Genomic DNA, 16,828 nt, shown 5'->3' with positions numbered 1-16,828 from the left:
TTCAGCGTCTGTGGCAATGCACCCCTTCTCATTTCCGATTTTGTTTATTTGCATCCTCTCTCTCTTTTTTTTCTTTGTCAATCTTGCTAGTGGCCCCTGAATTTTGACTTTCTCAAAGAATCAACTTATGGTTTTATTGATTCTTTCTATTGTTCTTTTGTTTTCCCATTCATTTATCTCTGCTTTAATCTTTGCTATTTCTCTTCTCCTATTTGCTTTGGGGTTAGTTTGCTGCTCTTTCTCATGTTCCTCCAGGTTTGCTGTTAAGTCCTCGATTTTTTGCTTGCTCTTATTTCTAAATATAGGCATTTAAGGCAATAAACTTCCCTCTCAGTACAGCCTTTGCCACATCCCATAAGTTCTGATAAGTTGCATTCTCATTTTCATTCATTTCCAGGTAGCTACTGATTTCTCTAGCAATTTCTTCTTTGACCCACTGGTTGTTTAAGAGTGTGTTATTTAATCTCCATATATTTGTGAATATTCTCCTTCTTTGGTGGTTATTGAGTTCCAGCTTCATACCATTGTGATCAGAGAAAGTGCTTTGAATAATTTCAATATTTTTAAATTTATAAAGACATGTTTTGTGCCCCAGCATGTGATTTATCCTGGAGAATGTTCCATGAGCACTACAGAAGGAAGTATAACCTTGTGCTTAGGGGTGTAATGACCTATATATGTCTGTTAGATCTAATTCATTTATCAAGTTATTTAACTTTCTACTCCCTTGTTGATCTTCTGTCTTGTTGTTCTATCTATAGAGGAGTGGTGTATTGAAGTCTCCTACTATTATTGTTGAAACATCCATTATGCCCTTCAATTTTGCCAATGTCTGTCTCATGTACTTTGGCACTCCTTAATTTGCAGCATAAACATTTATGATTGTTATATCTTCTTGGTGAATTGACCCTTTAATTAATATATAGTGTCCTTCTTTGTCTCTTATGATGTCTTTACATTTAAAGACTATTTTGCCCAATATTAGTATAGCTGCTCCTGCTTTCTTTTGGTTACAACTTGTATGGGACATCTTTTTCCATCCCTTCACTTTCAATCTATTTGTAACCTTGTGTCTAAAATGATTCTCTTATAAGCAGCATGTAGCTGGATTATGTTTCTTAATCCATTCTGCCAATCTGTATCTTTTAATTGGTAAATTTAGTCCATTGACATTCAAAATTATTACTGAAAAGGCATTTCTTGATTCCGCCATCTTATCTTTTTTATTTTATTTGTCAGATCTATATATTCTTTTCCCTCATTCTCTTTGTATTCTTTAAATTATCCTTATCGGCACTCTTCAATTCTGTGCCCTCCTCCAGACCTCCCTCTCCTGTCTTTTTTTTCAGCTGGCAGAACTCCTTTCAGTAGTTCTTGTAGGGCCAGTCTCTTGTTGACAAATTCTTTCAGGACTTCTTTGTCTGTGACAAGTTTAATCTCTCTCAGTTTTGAAGGACAGTTTGGCTGGTACAGAATTCTTTGCTGGAAAATTTTCTCTTTCACATTCTTGAATGTATCATACCACTGACTTCTTGCCTCCAGGGTGTTAGTTGAGTAGTCTGAAGTCAGTCTTATTTGATTTCCCTTGTATGTAGTAGTTGTTTTTCTCTTGCCACTTTCAGGATTTTCTGCTTCTCTTCAACATTTGACAGACTGATTAGTATGTCCCTTGGGGAAACCCTATTTGGATTTATTCTGTTCAAAATTTGTTGGGCTTCTCTGACTTGTATATTTATGTCCTTTATGTGGGTTGGGAAGTTTTCCCCCATTATATCCTCAACTATGCTTCCTAACCCTTTACTCCTCTCTTCTCCTTCTGGGATACCAATGATTCAAAATTATTTTGAATCCTTTTTGCCATTTGCTGTTTGAGTCTTCGAAGTCAATTATCCTGTCCTCTATATCACTTATTCTTTCTTCTATCTCGTCAAATGTGGTGTTGTGTGCCTCTCATATGTTTTTTATTTGGTCAACAGAGTCTTTAATCTCTGTGATTTCTGCTATTTTTCTATTTATTGTTTTGAATTCCTCTTTGTGCTCTTCTACTGTCTTCTTGATCTCCTTTATGTCATTTGCTATACCACTTATTTTATTAAGTAGAATTGTATGCACATCTTTGATTTAGTTGTTCCAATGTCTGTATCTCCTCAGGTGTTTTAATTTGGTCATTAGGCAGGGCTATATTTGTCTGCATTGTGATATGTTTAGTGATCTTCTGCTTCATAACATGTAAATATCTTGATTGATTTACTTTGGGTGTTGATTTCTTTCAGTAGTCTGAGTCCTTGTGTTTGCAGGATGGTTGTACATCAGAGAGCAGGGCACAGGTTGGGGCACTCAGTGTGGTGATTTATTTCAGGGCAGGTGTGTGTGCAGGTTGGAGATGTTATACTGATGCTTGTGAATGTGGGCACCCAGTGGCCAGGGCAAGGTGTAGCTGTGCACTGGTCTGGGGGGTGTAAACCTGGTGTGCGCTGGTCTAAGTCACAGGGCCTTTTGTGTGAATGCACAGAGCTGTGGCAGCACGTTGGTGTTATGCCTTTGTGGATTGGCAGCAGCTGTGACCGGGCTCCGCAGATTTGTACTTTCTCAGAGCTGGGAAGTGAGGCTGAGGGATATGCACAAGCACCATTCTAGGACTGCTGTGAAGTGCGGTTCCCAGAGTGGAATGATCTGATTGGGGGCTTGTGCACATGCGTGGGCCTGGGAGTGTGGTAAACAGATGCACAGAGGCTGTGTGACAGTATGGGTGGGGGTGGGGGTGGGGGGTGAGGGGTTGGCGGTAACCTGGATATGGAGATTACTGTCCACAACCTTTATGCACTGGCAAAAGCCTGCAGGGAACAGGGAGGGGGAGATAGTGCTTGGGAGGGGTGCAGGAGAGGTTGGTTGGGCTGTACTTCGGGTAGGGGTGCGGGGCAGGTACGTGCACTGGGGGCTGGTGGGTTGGGGGCACCTGGAGCATGGGGAATGGGAGCAGGTAATGGGGTTCAGGTGTGTGGGGTGTGGGATGAGTTGCCAGTCATCCGGCTGTGCTGGTGAGGGTAGTGCACCCAAGGAATGCAGTCTGGCTTACTTCCTAGTCCTGTGTTCCTGTCTGTGTACTCCCATGGGCTCCGCAGCTCTGTGCCTCTGTACCAGGCTCCAGCTTTCTGCCTCTCAGTTTCTTGGCCTCTACAACCAGGGCTGCTGCATGTGGTGCAGAAGTCTATCCCAGGACAGATGCACTCCTGTACTGCTGTCTCAGTCTCCCTCCTGTCCCTTCTCTAACGTTTCCGTGGAGCAGGGCTAATCTTGAGCTCCTCTAGTCGGCCATCTTCCCTGAATTCTCCAGTCCTGTGAATTTTTGGGGCCTGGAGTTGTGGCAGCCAGCTTGTGCAAGTAAAGCAATGGTCCAAGGGTAAAAATCCAGAATGCTAAGGATAGCAGAATAGAAGAAAGGCAGGATCCTGGATGTGGGAAGACGTTTTTATCTACTTTTTACCCAAAACAGACCCCGGAGCCCCCTATCTAAATACTTCTTATTTTAATAGAAAATAGAGAGAAGAAATGGAAATTTTGGTTGAATATTTTTTCTTGTTCAATTAAGAAACTGTTGGTTTGGTATTTGCTGTTTGGTGAAAGCATGAAAACTGAAAACTACTGGATCATCAAATACAAAGAGGCAGATATGTGAGAATGGAAGCTATTGAAAAATCTACTCATTGAAACAAAAATATGTGTGATACAAAATTCAAATATTGCAAAGATTAATAATGTAGAATGTCTTAGTCCCTTATAGGTAACTTCCAAAGAAAATCCTCATCAATGATTTGAAAATTTAAAAAATTCTCTTCTTTCTCTATATGTACATATATATTATGATAAACATTTTATAAATATACTCTTGATAATGTTTTACATCTTTCTCTCCTCACTTAATGGTGTATCTTTGTACCAACTGTAGATCTTGCTCATCTTTATTTTTTTTTACTCGTACTCTTATATATATATATATTTTTAAACTTTTTAAATTGTATAATGCAACATATACAAAGCAAAGAAAGAAAAAGCTATAGTTTTCAAAACACTCTTCAACGAGTAGTTATAGGACAGATCCCTGAGTTTGTCGTGGGTTACCACACCATCATCTCACATTTTTCCTTCTAGCTGCTCCAGAATATTGGAGGCTAGAAGGAATTTTTTTTATCATCCCAATTGACATTTTTTTCTTTTTTGTGAAAAATAGCATATATACAAAAAAGCAATAAATTTCAAAGCATAGCACAACAATTAATTGTAGAACAGATTGCAGAATTTGGTATGGGTTACAGTTCCACAATTTTAGGTTTTTATTTCTAGCTCCTCTAAGATACTGGAGACTAAAATAAATATAAATTTAATGATTCAGCCATCACATTCATCATATTCATTGTTAAACCCAACCTTCTCTGTATAACTCCACCATCACCTTTGACCTTTCTATCCCACTCTTTAGGGGTATTTGGGCTGTGTCTTACTCATCTTTTTAATGGCTTTGTGATATTATATAATACAGAGTGTAAGTTAATCTGTCATTTAGGGATAGCAATTGGCATTAAACTAAAAATGGCCCTTATTTTCCATCTCTAGGAATTATCTTATAAAATATCTCCAAAGAGTGAAAAAATGTTTGTGCCCTGGAATATTTATAGTAGCTTTGTGTTTGCTATAACAATAGCCATGACAATGATAACCCAAATATGACAGTATTTTAGTTCTTCATCTTATATTTTAATTATTTGTAAATATTTTCCAGAATGCAATAGTATACAAATCCTTAAAGACTAGCTTCCATCCTCCTTCTTGGCTTTCTTTTTTGACAAGCATTCCACTGTGACAATTGCTGAATGTTCTGTCACTTTGATAACTAAACGCTCTCGCCAGTAAAGTGATATGGACTACTTAGTCATCTATACACCATATTTTTGCATTCTGTGATTACTAATAAGCTAATGGACTATGAGGCTTTAATGAGTAGAACATAAATACAGATACAGAAAAATATATTAGTTTTTCTCCCTGGAGTGATGTGCCTTAATTACACTTCACTCCTCAGGCTATTAGCTACATAACTACCTGTGAAAGAACTCAGAATCCCTCTCCCATGAAACTAATGAATTAGCTTTTACAGGCTGAATATCATTTTATCATTCACTTCAAAGACAAAAACATTTGAGTATTTGCTGTGAAAATGATGATAATGTCACGTAATTTATGCAAATATTTGAGCACCTTTCACTTTTATTAAATCAATATATCTTGAATATATACTATGTGCAAGACACCCCTATAGGTGTTGGGGTTTCAGCAATGAGCAAAAGAGATGAAATCTTTGTCTTAAAGGAATTTACATTTTAGTGTTATAGGAATTAAATGGAAATTCTAGGTGGGTTTTTCACAAAATTTGATGTGTGGCACCAACCTAGCCAAGTGGCTTACATTTTTGTTGAATTGAGCATTCTTTTGCAAGTAATAGAGAAGGATCAATTGCACAATCAAGATGCATGATATAAGTTGAGTGAATGATCAATCATAAATTTGGAAAAATTTCTGTAGTAATAGAAATTTAAGGTACTTTTAGTAGGGTTATGTTGAAAATTTCTTAACATCTCCTGTCAGTTAAATGTATTTGACAAACCACCCCCAAACTTAGTGCCTTGAAACAGCAGTCTTTTTTTTTTTCTCTCACGATTTTGTGGGCCAGCACTTGGGGGCTGGGGTCAGCTGGAATGATTCAGCTCTACTCAATATGGAGTTAGTTGGCTCATTCAGCCATATGCATGGCGTTGGCAGGTGAACTGGGGGCTTCCTAGTCCCAGAAGGCCTCATTTATGTTCTGGCAGTTAGCTGGGGCACCTTGGTTCCCTTCTATGTAACTTCTCCAACAGGCTATCCTGGACTCATTCACATGGCACCATATTCCAGGAAATGTAGAACAGAAGCTATAACCCCCTTGGGACCTAGGCATAGAAGCCAGGTAAGGGCAGGCCTGCTACCTTCTGTTAGTCAAAGTAAGTCACAAGGCCAGCAGGAGTCGAGTGGGGAAATAGATTCCATGTCTTGATTATAGGAGCTGCAAAGAATTTGTGGCCATTTTTCAACTACCACATTTATGTTATTGTGTTGCTCAGTATAAATTGGTTGGAACCAAATATAAAATAGCACCTAAATTTTATGCTGTTTGGATCATAATTTGTTATGGTTAAATTTGGCTGAAAGCCAAGCTAGAGTTCCCCTATGGGAACCAATTCTTCAGTTTCTTCATAGTCAGTTAAGCACAAATTATCATTTCTAAAAACTCTCTTTCTTCCTACATGAGTTCTCCTAGTCTGTTCTTGTCAGAAAGACACATGAGCAGCAGTTTGCCAGGTGGATAGGTTAATTTTTAATTATCATGTTTATTCCAGTGGAAAACAGATTTGCCTGATGAGCTGAGAAAAACGAAAGAGATATGAAAACAGTGGGTCGAATTCCCATGGCGCACAACTTACTTCTTTGGAAGATACGACAATTGCTATGTTGATGAGGGGTTGGGAAACAGGTACTCTTATACATTAGTGGTTGGAATATACCTGGCATCCCCCTTTTGGAGGGTATCTTGGAAATTTCTATGACACCTATTCATACATTGCATTTTAATAATCCTTACATGTTTTGTTATTGGATATACTTAGGTATCATTTCCCAAAATGTGTTCCAATGAACACTTACTTCACTAGAAGAAAGTGATTGACTGCAGCAACACAAGGTTTATATAGTCAGACTGGTTTGGGAAATACTTCCTTTTTTAAGAGTCACAGAATCTATTAGCATTTTAAGGCTCTGGGAAGCTAAGCAGTAGAGCAACCTACATAACTATGTATCACAAAGCTTAATAAGCTTTCCCCAAGCTTAAGAACAGGGTCTTCTCCCCTTCACATTTCCCATACACACACACATGCATGTAGTTTACTTGCTTCCTATGCCCAAACCCCTAAGCACCAACCTGCTCTAGAAGGAATTTATTTATTAAATAATGACTAGGCTAGAAGACTTCTGCTTGCCTAGGATTCTGTTTCCTTGGCCTAGAATTTTGAATTCTAGCTAGAGTTTTGAAATATTTTCTTCTTTCATTTATATATTTTAAGATTCTAATTTTTGTCATATGTTTTAGTGACTAGATTGTTATAATGTAAGTTCCAGGACGGTATAAATTAATATTTGTGTTGGTGGAAATTTTTTACTTTAAACATAACTATTGGATTAAATTCCTTACAGTTGGAACATGTAAGAAACATACAATATACTGTATGGGGACAGTGTTTAACTGCTACATCTGTTTGTGATTAAGTAGTTAATGTTGGATGTAAATGAAGAGGGCTTGAACTGGATAATTTTTCACCTAGCCATTTAAAAATACTAATTACGGGTGGGCCATGGTGGCTCAGCAAGCAGAGTTCTTTCCTGCCATGCCGGAGACTGGGGTTCGTTTCCCGGTGCCTGCCCATACCAAAAAAAAAAAACAAAAAAAACTAATTACTAAATTTAATGGCTGTGTCTAATGGTGGGATCGTTAATGGAAAATACTACTAAGCAATGTCTGGAAAGGTTGAGAGACTAAGGTATGTTTTTGTTCCAGTTTTCAGAGACTAGTGGCCTAAAAACAATTGCATGTACGTGCAAAATAATACCTCCATGGAAATAAAGCTATTCTCTGTGGGGTCTTTAGGAAAGAGGGTGCTGCTTTTAATAGCTCAGATTGCTGTAGCTTTGGAATGGGCAGACGAAGCAAAGACATTGCAAGGGGTATCATTGCATGTGGTCCCGCAACTCTGAAGACCCCTTTCCAAAATCAGAATGCAGGTGAATGTCCACTGGGCAACAGCAAAGTCTGATCTTCTACATCAAGTTGTTTGCATTTCAATAAGATGTAACAGGGCACGCTGAATTGAAAGGCATGAGTGAACTTGGCAGTTTTCCCCTGAGCCAAGTGTGCCACCAAGAATCATTAATTAGAAATTCACCCCTAATTCATATTTGGGCCAAAGATATTTGCGAAATTGCCTATTACGCACAGTTTCTTCATTTCCGTAGTTACCATTGCCTTACCCAGTTCAGGACCGTTGGTTAGTTGGTCTCTGAGTTAACAAAGTGGGTTGTACTGTGCTATTCACTCGGTACTAGAAAGACAGTGTTAGAAATAAGAGTATCCTGTCATAACTCTGACCACTATCTTATAAATATTCATCACTTTTTTCATTCTCTTATTTAGAGAGACAGAATTTAGGAACATGATCACTAGTATATGGAAACATTGTGGAAAATTTTGAAATTTAATAGGTGTCCTGGCTAGCTCATCCATCCAGGTTATGTCTACCTCTGTTGTTGTCTAGTCTATTTTACTCAGTAAGAAGATCTATAAAAATGCAAATAATTCCTGTCCATAGAAAAGCAAATTGTCTTTGGTGGAATGTAATCGATTATCACTCTATGGATATTGGCAAATTTTGCCAGTTTTGCACCATGTAAATTCATTTCTGCATTCCTTATGTGACTATAAATAAATGTATGACACTTCAATTGTTTTTGGAACTGTTCTAAAATCTCCTGGTTGCTTCATTAACTAACAAGTTAAATAAAATGTTTGACATGCGTTCATTTTATATTTGTGTACCATGATTATATCCTCTTTTAAAAGTTATCCTTGAACTCTAGCACAGCACTCTGGAGTCTTGTTGCCTAGATTTAAATCCCGGCTCTGCCATTTACTTAGAAGGACTTAATAGTTATCTATCTCCAGTCAACTTAACTATAAGCCTCCATTTCTTCATCTGTAGAATGGGGACAAATGTAGTATCTAACTAGTAGAGTTGTTAGATTAAATGATATGCTTTAGATAAAGAATGAGTACATAATAAGCTCTCAGAAATGGTGCCATTATTGTTATTTACCAAGGTTTTGGAGTAACAACTCTGTGTTAAGACAGTAGGCAGCAAACTAGACATGGCCTCTAGACTCAGCGAATTTATAGTTGGTAACTACTCTGAGAATTTTTCCCCTTGCAAATCCTACCGTTAAGAAAAAGAAAGATGCAATTCATGTCTGTCCATTTTATGTGTTTCATTCTTGTAAAGAAATGCTTAGTGCAAGCATTACCTTTAGAATTTTTCTCTCTTCCCTATTAACTTCTTTCCTAGTTAATATCCAATCCAACCATTTGAATTAAATTCTCATAATTGCTAATCTCATTCTCTCCAAAGTGTTTGGTAATAAGGTGGCTATTCTTGAAAACGAATATTAACTATGTTTCCTGGAGTAAATATAATGAGTTCTTAAAGATCCAGGTCAGGAGACCCCCCAAAACCTTGCTGCTCGCTGCAAAGTCTGGTCCAGGCCCAGCAGTATCAGCATCAGCTTTAAGGTGGAGCTCATTAGAAATGCAGAATCTCAGGTCCTGACCCAGACTTACTGAATGAGAATCTGTATTTTAATGTGAGCTAGGTGATTTGAATGCACATGAAAGTTTGAGAAGCACAGCTCTAGAAAACTTTCGTGACTGCCTCTTTCTATCTTACCCCCAGCTATGTTTCGCTGGCTGAGTTTTCTCACTTGCTTTGTGCATCAACCACACTCAGCATTGTTGAGGTGCTTAATTATCTTCCCCTATTTCAATCTCTCTGAGAAGCTTACCCTTTGCAATTAGCACTATAGCAAATAGCACACTGCAAGCTCTCAATAAATATTGACTGACTGACTGAATAAATCTGAATTTCTCCATATCAGTAGCTCTATAGAACTCGACACTGAGCTGGAATTTTCCAAAAGGGTAAACAGTTCCTCATAAAGTTTCTCAAAGACAGAGAGAGAGAGAGAGAGAGAGAGAGAGAGAGAGAGAGAGAGAGAGAGAGAGAGAGAGAGAGAAAGGAGACAGACAGAGAAAATGTTCTTATGTAGAGGACTGGCTAATTGCTATCCTTTTCATAAACTATTAGTGAGGGAAGAGGCTGAGTGAAGGGTTACTGTGCTCCAGGAAGCAGCCCTGTGCAGTCGTGAACACACAGGCTTTGATGTCTCCATGATCTACACTTGAACTCTGCCTCTGTTCCCAACTCTGCCTTTGTAACCTTGGACTGAAGTTCTCTGAGCCTCAGTTTCCTCAACTGTGCAGTGGAAGATGTAATGAGATTATGTCTCTGCTTGGATTCCCCTAAAAGTAGAGCTTGACCAACACTTGGGTGGAGGTAGTTTATTTTGGGGGAAGAGGTGGGGATGGTGGTGGATCCCAGATGTAGGGAGTGAGGTAGTAGAAAAAGTGAGAGCCGAGGAAAGCCATCATAAAGATCAAGATCTCCCTGATAAGGATAGAGAATGTCTTTGAGAATTGTCTACCTGAATTGTCTCTATACACAGGTTCCAAAGAAACCTAGTAAGAATGGCTCTATAATGGATTGTTGTCAGGGACATTGTGTATTTTTCCAGATTTGTTCTGTGAACTGAAACCCACCTTGCTATTATAAATAGCCTGGAAGTTATGACACATACCCAGAGCCAAATACATCCCAGCCAAGACCCGGTGAATTTGCCAAATTGTTTTGCCTTTTTTATTGTCAGAACTCATTGGCCCTTCTTATATTGTTGTGATTTCATACAGAATTTTAGGTATAGTAACCGTAATCTAGTATTGTCTATCTACAAAAATTGAAATCAGGTATTCATGGAATAGTCATTTCTCATAGGCTTTGGCTCAGTGACTTGAAACGAAAGTATAAACAAAAGAAAAGCACTGATTGTGCAGAGGTGACCAAAATGACTGGGGGATAAGTGAAATTGGATTAAAGAAAAAAGAAGTCCTTTCTAATCTGTGTAGAACTTTAGCAGAGATCATAGGCTTTGCAAAAAAACCTTCCTCTCCATTGGGATTTCAGATTTGGAAAGTGTATTTTGATGTTTTGTCTGTTAATCTGCCATATAAATTAATTAAAAAATCATAAGAAAATGTTTGATAAATATGAAACCATTCATTTTTCTAACAATTACTTCAATTTTGATGGTTCTAAAAATATTTTTTAAATGCTAGTGTTTGGTGTTGGGAGTGGGTTTGTTAAAATAGTGGGTGAGATATAATTCTAGAATTGCTGGCACATTTATCTCTATATAGAAAGAGGCTTCTTTAGAGTAGAGCCAAAGCAAGCAAAGCAGAATCTAAAGACAGATGATTCCTGATGACACCATTTAAGCTCCTGAATACAATAATGTCTAAAGCTTAATATTTCTTACAGCATACGCAATATATTCCAGTTTATGTTTAAGCAGTTATGAACTTGCAATCAAGAGTCCTTATTAATACATTTGCCCAACACTTTTACCTGTGCTTGCCATCTTGACACCTTTATATCTGTCAGAAAAGTCAAATTTCTAGGAAAAGGATGTTGAATGTGTTATTTCATCATTTAAAAACATCTATCCAAAGTTTTTTTTTTTTTTTTTTTTAAAGGGAAACATTTTTAAACATTTTCTTGTTTTTATTATATTTTTTGTTTGTTTGTTTATTTTTTACATGGGCTGGGGCCGGGAATCGAACCGGGGTCCTCCGGCACGGCAGGCAAGCGCTCTTGCCCGCTGAGCCACCGCGGCCCGCCCTATCCAAAGTTTTAATTTAAGTTCTTTGCTTATAGCTTTCAAAAATAAATTTCAGGACTAAAAGTAATACAAACAGTGCCAAGGTTATTACTTAACAGGACTAGTGAGTTTTATTAGTTTATTTAATATCTTAATTATCTCCCTACTTGTTATTTTCCTTAGACACTTCCAGGTTATGGAAAATATTTAAGGTGCAAGTATAAAGAAAAATACAAGATAGCAAAACCTATGCATCTACGAGAAGGAACAAAGACAGACAAAGACATAAAATGAAGCGAGAAAAGAAAAAAAGGTAAAAAAAAAATTCTAGGACATAATAAACTATACTATTATTGTAGCTGAGACACAAATTAGGCTCTGAGTTCTCTAGCAGGTAATGAGAAAGTGGAAATAATTTACTTACCTTAATGTAAAAATTCACCTTCTCCTTGACCCATCTCCAAATATACTGCCCTTTGGTAGTTTCCACACATTAGTCCTAGATAAACTCATTTCTTATCTCATTAAAGTCCTTCACAAGGAGAGAAGGAGGAAAGGCTGGTCGGTGAGTTGTAGGTTTATATAGGTTTATCTGGGTGTGCTTGGTTATAGGATTAGCTGTTTGGTTGTAGTGATTGGTTTAAATAATTGGGTGGTAGGTTGACTGAGTTGATCAAATGGAATATTTGTTTAGGTAGCATATGATTCTGCTGGGGAGAGTTGTTTATGCTGTTAAAGGTAAAATATGACTCATACAAAGATAAAATGAAGAGGTGCCAAAGATTTTATTTCAGTTATTTAATAATAAGGGAACAAGTAAGATATTGCAACTGGTTTGAAGGAGAATAAAAAGAGCAGAAAAATATATGTCTATCAGAAATGCTGACATGAATTTGCTTAATAGCTGCAAAATTGATCAATAGACACAGTCCAATGATCAGTTACATGCCACTGGAGCAGATTTGCATTTCTAGGGACAAGAATAATCTGTATTCCTTCAGTTTTTATAAATTCACAGAGATAAAATAGCTCAAAGTTCATGGGAGAAGGGGATGAGTGAGCTAGAGAAGACACTACTAATCTTTTCATATATTTTTTTTCTGTTTTAAAACTTTGTACAATTTTTCCTGACAATGTCTCAGCATAAGGTGGATCCTTTGGGAGAAATGTTGGCTTGCTGTCATAGTCAGAATAAAATCTCAGCTCCTTAGCACGGCCATAAAATCCTGAGGTCAGCCCTTCCCATCTTTCTGATCTTGGATCTAACATCTCCTCACTTTATTATTTTTTTTTAACCTCCTCACTTTTTACTCTGCTGCTGCCCTCCACACACTTCTTTCCTTTTTCTTGTGTGTGTCAAAAAGCCTCCTAAAGCAGAGCATTTGCATTTGCTCTCCTATTCACTGGGAAACTATTATGTTTACAGGTTCCAACTGGAACATTACCTCTTCAGAGACTTTATCATACTATGCCATCTAAACGAGTCTTCTGTGTTAATCTCTTGCATATGACCCTATTTAATCTCCTCATAGCCTTATCAAAAATTACCCTTTATATATAATTTTACAAATTACAGCTTTATATATTGTCCATCTTCTCCAACTATAAGCTCTACGAAGGCAGTGATTTTGTTATATTCAAGGCTATATCCCTGATACCCAGGACAGTGTCTGGCACACAGAAGCTGCTCTATAATTATGTATTCATTTCACACAATCATTCTTTGGAAATTCACTTGTGCATTGTTGCATTAGTTAAAATAACTTTAGACAACTCTAGTTATGTAGTGATAACTCCCAGGTCTCAGTGGCTTAACAAAATAAAAGCTTTTTTTCCTGTTCAGGTAACTTCCCACGGAAAGTGGCCCTGAAATATGGCAATACTTTGGCCTGCAACGAGGCTGGACCCATCTGCATTGAGTCACAGAAGAAAGGAGCATGGAAGGTTTATGGGCAGGCCTGAAAGCGGGGCACATTAGTCCTCCACTCTTGGTTGGCCAGGACCCAGTCACGTTGTCATGCACCTGCAAACAAGGAAGGCAAGGAAGGGAACTGTGGCCCAGCTGTATACCCTGAAAGGAAAAAAAAAATAAAGTGCCAGACATTGTGATAGGGATAGGGGCATAGCTGTGAACAAGTGAATATTTTCAGGAGATTTACAGCTTTCACTTAGGATAAGTTGTTATGGATGGTAATTGTTATCAAAAGATTTTTAAGAGGGGTTGCACCTTGTCCAAAAACTCAAAGAGGAAATGGAACTTGTGATTCCCACTTTAATATTGAAAATAATATTTTCAGGACAAGTCTAAACAATGAATTTGAAAAAAAAAGTATAGCAGAGGGATTTTGAAAGTAAAAATATTTTGGATAAAAGCAGTTCATAGTTCTAAAGCTGAAATCAAATATAATCTTTTAAAAAAGACATTTCATGTGAAGGTGTACTTTTTGAATTGAAATTATCTGAATTATGTTCTCTTTACTGTTTGTAGACACTAATAGCTCCATAATGATAATTGAAGCTCATGGGATGCAAATACTTACTTTAAACTATGTAGTTGATGTTAGAGACACTAGTGTTATTAGATTTTTCTGAGAATGACAACATAATTGAATTGCTTCTTTTGCTTCTTTTTCTTAGCATCTGTTTAGTAAAGAATTTTGTCAATATGAACATATTAACCAGATTACTTTCCTATTCTGTAGGACATATTTTGCTCCAAGAGAAAATACATGCACACATTTATTATGGATCTAATATGACAAATTAGCTTTTATTATTTGTTCACAACTCACAGTAGGAAAAAAGTATTCAGGTGTTAACCACACTTGTTCTTTCAATAGAGTAATTTTAACGTCTTGCAATTTAAAAACTGAAAAAAGAAATTATACCAAGGTAAATCATTCCTTTCAAAATCCATAATAGAATTTGCTACAAAGGTCAAAATTATCTAGGGAAGAGAGAGCTAATTCATGTGTGTAAACTGAAAGTGGGTTGTGGGTTAATACTTATGCCTTGTGAAATATTGACTTTTGGCTCCTGGGTTTCTATCGATTATGAAAGAAATTAGCCTAGAGAACCATTCATTTCACTCAAACCATGCTTGGGAAGCAACACGGCAAATAAACCAAACCTAAGTTTTCAATATCAATCGAGTCTATATTTTTGAATTTGACTGTCTTGAAATTCTTGAAAAAAATGATATTCTTAAATATTGTGACTGGGCTTTGATGGGATTATAGCTACTTAGTAATTAACAAAAACTTGGTATGTCTGATAGAGAGAAGACAGCATGTTGTCATGACTACTTTTAATGTATCAACTTGGATAGCCTATTCATTTAATCAAGCATTAATCTAGGTGTTGCCATGAAGGCAATTCGTAGATGTGGTTAACATCTCTAGTCAATTGACTTTAACTGGAAGAAATTACTCTTAAAACTGGGTGGGCTTTATCCATGTAGTTGAAGGCCTTAAGAGCAAAATCTAAGGCTTGTGGAGAAGAAATTCTTCCCCAAGACTATAGCATTAATTACTGTCTGAGTTTCCAGCTTGCCTGCCTGCCCTATAGATTTGGGACTTAATAGTCCCTGTGTGAGCCAATTCCTTAAAATAATAATTATATATATATATATATATATATATATATATATATATATATATACTTGATAAACACGTCTTTTTTTCTAAGATCCTTGTAAGTATATTATTTATATATTGCTGTGTAACATATTACTCCAAAACAGTGGCTGAAGACCACGACCAACACTCATCTCATATGGTTTCTTGGGGCCTGAATTCAGGAGAAATTTACCTGGTTGGTTCTCTTGGGTCTCTCTTGAGGTTTCTGTTGGGATGTCAGTTATGGATTCAATCCTCTGAAGGCCTGACAGGGAAGTGGGCAATTCACTTCCCCAAAGGCTCATTTCCTCAGTGCTAGTTATGGGCAGGGGATCGCAGTTCCTCATGGGCTGTTGGCAGGAGGCTCAGTTCCTCAACATGAAGACCTCTCCACAGGCTTCCTAAGTAGTCTTTTTAACAGGACATCTGGCTTCCCACCAGAATGAGCAATCCAAAACTGCGAGATTGTAGCCACAATGTTTTATTTTTTATGCCATATCCTAGTCAGCCTCTTTAATGTATGAGAGCGTGACCTGCCAAAAGCTGGGCATTGCTGGGGACCATCTTGGAGACTGCCTGTCACAATCAGTTTCAGTGAAACAAATTAGAAGCCCTATTACAGTTTTGTGGATCCTTAAATCAATTAAAAAAAAATAGAGGAAATAGTACTTAGGCATCGAAGAGCTAACTGGTTATCACGAGATAAGCTTTTAATTGACTTAAAATGTACCATCCCACAAACCTAATAGAAACAATTACTAGTTCTAAATAATTAATGTGCTGGCTCAGAAAAACAAGAATCTAATTCTGGCAGGGAGAATAGAAGAGAAGAATCACACTCTAGTTTTAGTTTTCTCTGGAATGCATTGATGAATGTGTACCTTTCTGCATTCTCAATTGGTGAGCATCCAAGAAGCTATTTGATTCTCTAGAAAAATGGTAGATTACTGTTTGAGTCTAATTCTTTAAGTATTATGGAAGCTGGAAAATAAGACTTTGTTATAGGACTGTTTCAACAGTTATCGATGTTCAGCATTTGCAAATAAATATTCCAAAGCATTTAATGTGAAACTTGTTGAATTGTCTGCTGGTAATGCGTGCATTCTATACATGGAACTAGTAAGTGTAGATATGGTCCAAAGATGCAATTATTCATGGGCCATTAACTTTGCTGCTGTAATAAATTCTCTAGTTTGGCTTATATGAGATTAATTAAACCAAGAGTCAGAAAATTTTGTTTCAAACTAACTGTGATCCTGGACAAATCACTTAACCTTTCAAAGTCTCAATTTCCTCATATGTGATATCTGTTCATTTACGTGCCTTCTACAAATATTCATTGGTGCCTGCAGAGTGCCTCTGATGTTCTGGAAGCTAGGAATACAGTGATGAACAAGAAAGACAAAGTCCTTTCTTTCATGGTGCTTACATTTCAGTAGAGGAAACTGAAAAAACATAATAGTTATGCTACATGGCAGATGATGATAGGTGCTATGAAGAAAGATTATCATAATGGGGAGCACAATTGCAGATCGGAAGTTAAGAAGGCTGTACTCTTGGTAGCAGAGACCTGAAAAAAGGAATGCAGAGCA

General features: G+C 37.2%; 1 long non-coding RNA gene across 1 annotated transcript in view; it reads left to right on the top strand.

Moving 5' to 3' along the window:
* The window catches only part of LOC143644503 (uncharacterized), a 47,966-nt gene extending 33,982 nt beyond the window's left edge, over nucleotides 1-13,984 (top strand). The window contains exons 3-4 of the long non-coding RNA XR_013156738.1: nucleotides 11,803-11,932; nucleotides 13,463-13,984. This is a non-coding gene — a long non-coding RNA (uncharacterized LOC143644503). The remainder of the gene's footprint in view (nucleotides 1-11,802; nucleotides 11,933-13,462) is intronic.
* The last annotated feature ends 2,844 nt before the right edge of the window (nucleotides 13,985-16,828 follow it).

The sequence above is a fragment of the Tamandua tetradactyla genome, chromosome 1 (genome assembly GCF_023851605.1).
Source record: "Tamandua tetradactyla isolate mTamTet1 chromosome 1, mTamTet1.pri, whole genome shotgun sequence".
In the NCBI taxonomy this organism is placed as follows: Eukaryota; Metazoa; Chordata; class Mammalia; order Pilosa; family Myrmecophagidae; genus Tamandua; species Tamandua tetradactyla.
The sequence above is the reverse complement of the archived record's forward strand: the minus strand, read 5'-3'. Positions and strand labels throughout refer to the sequence as shown.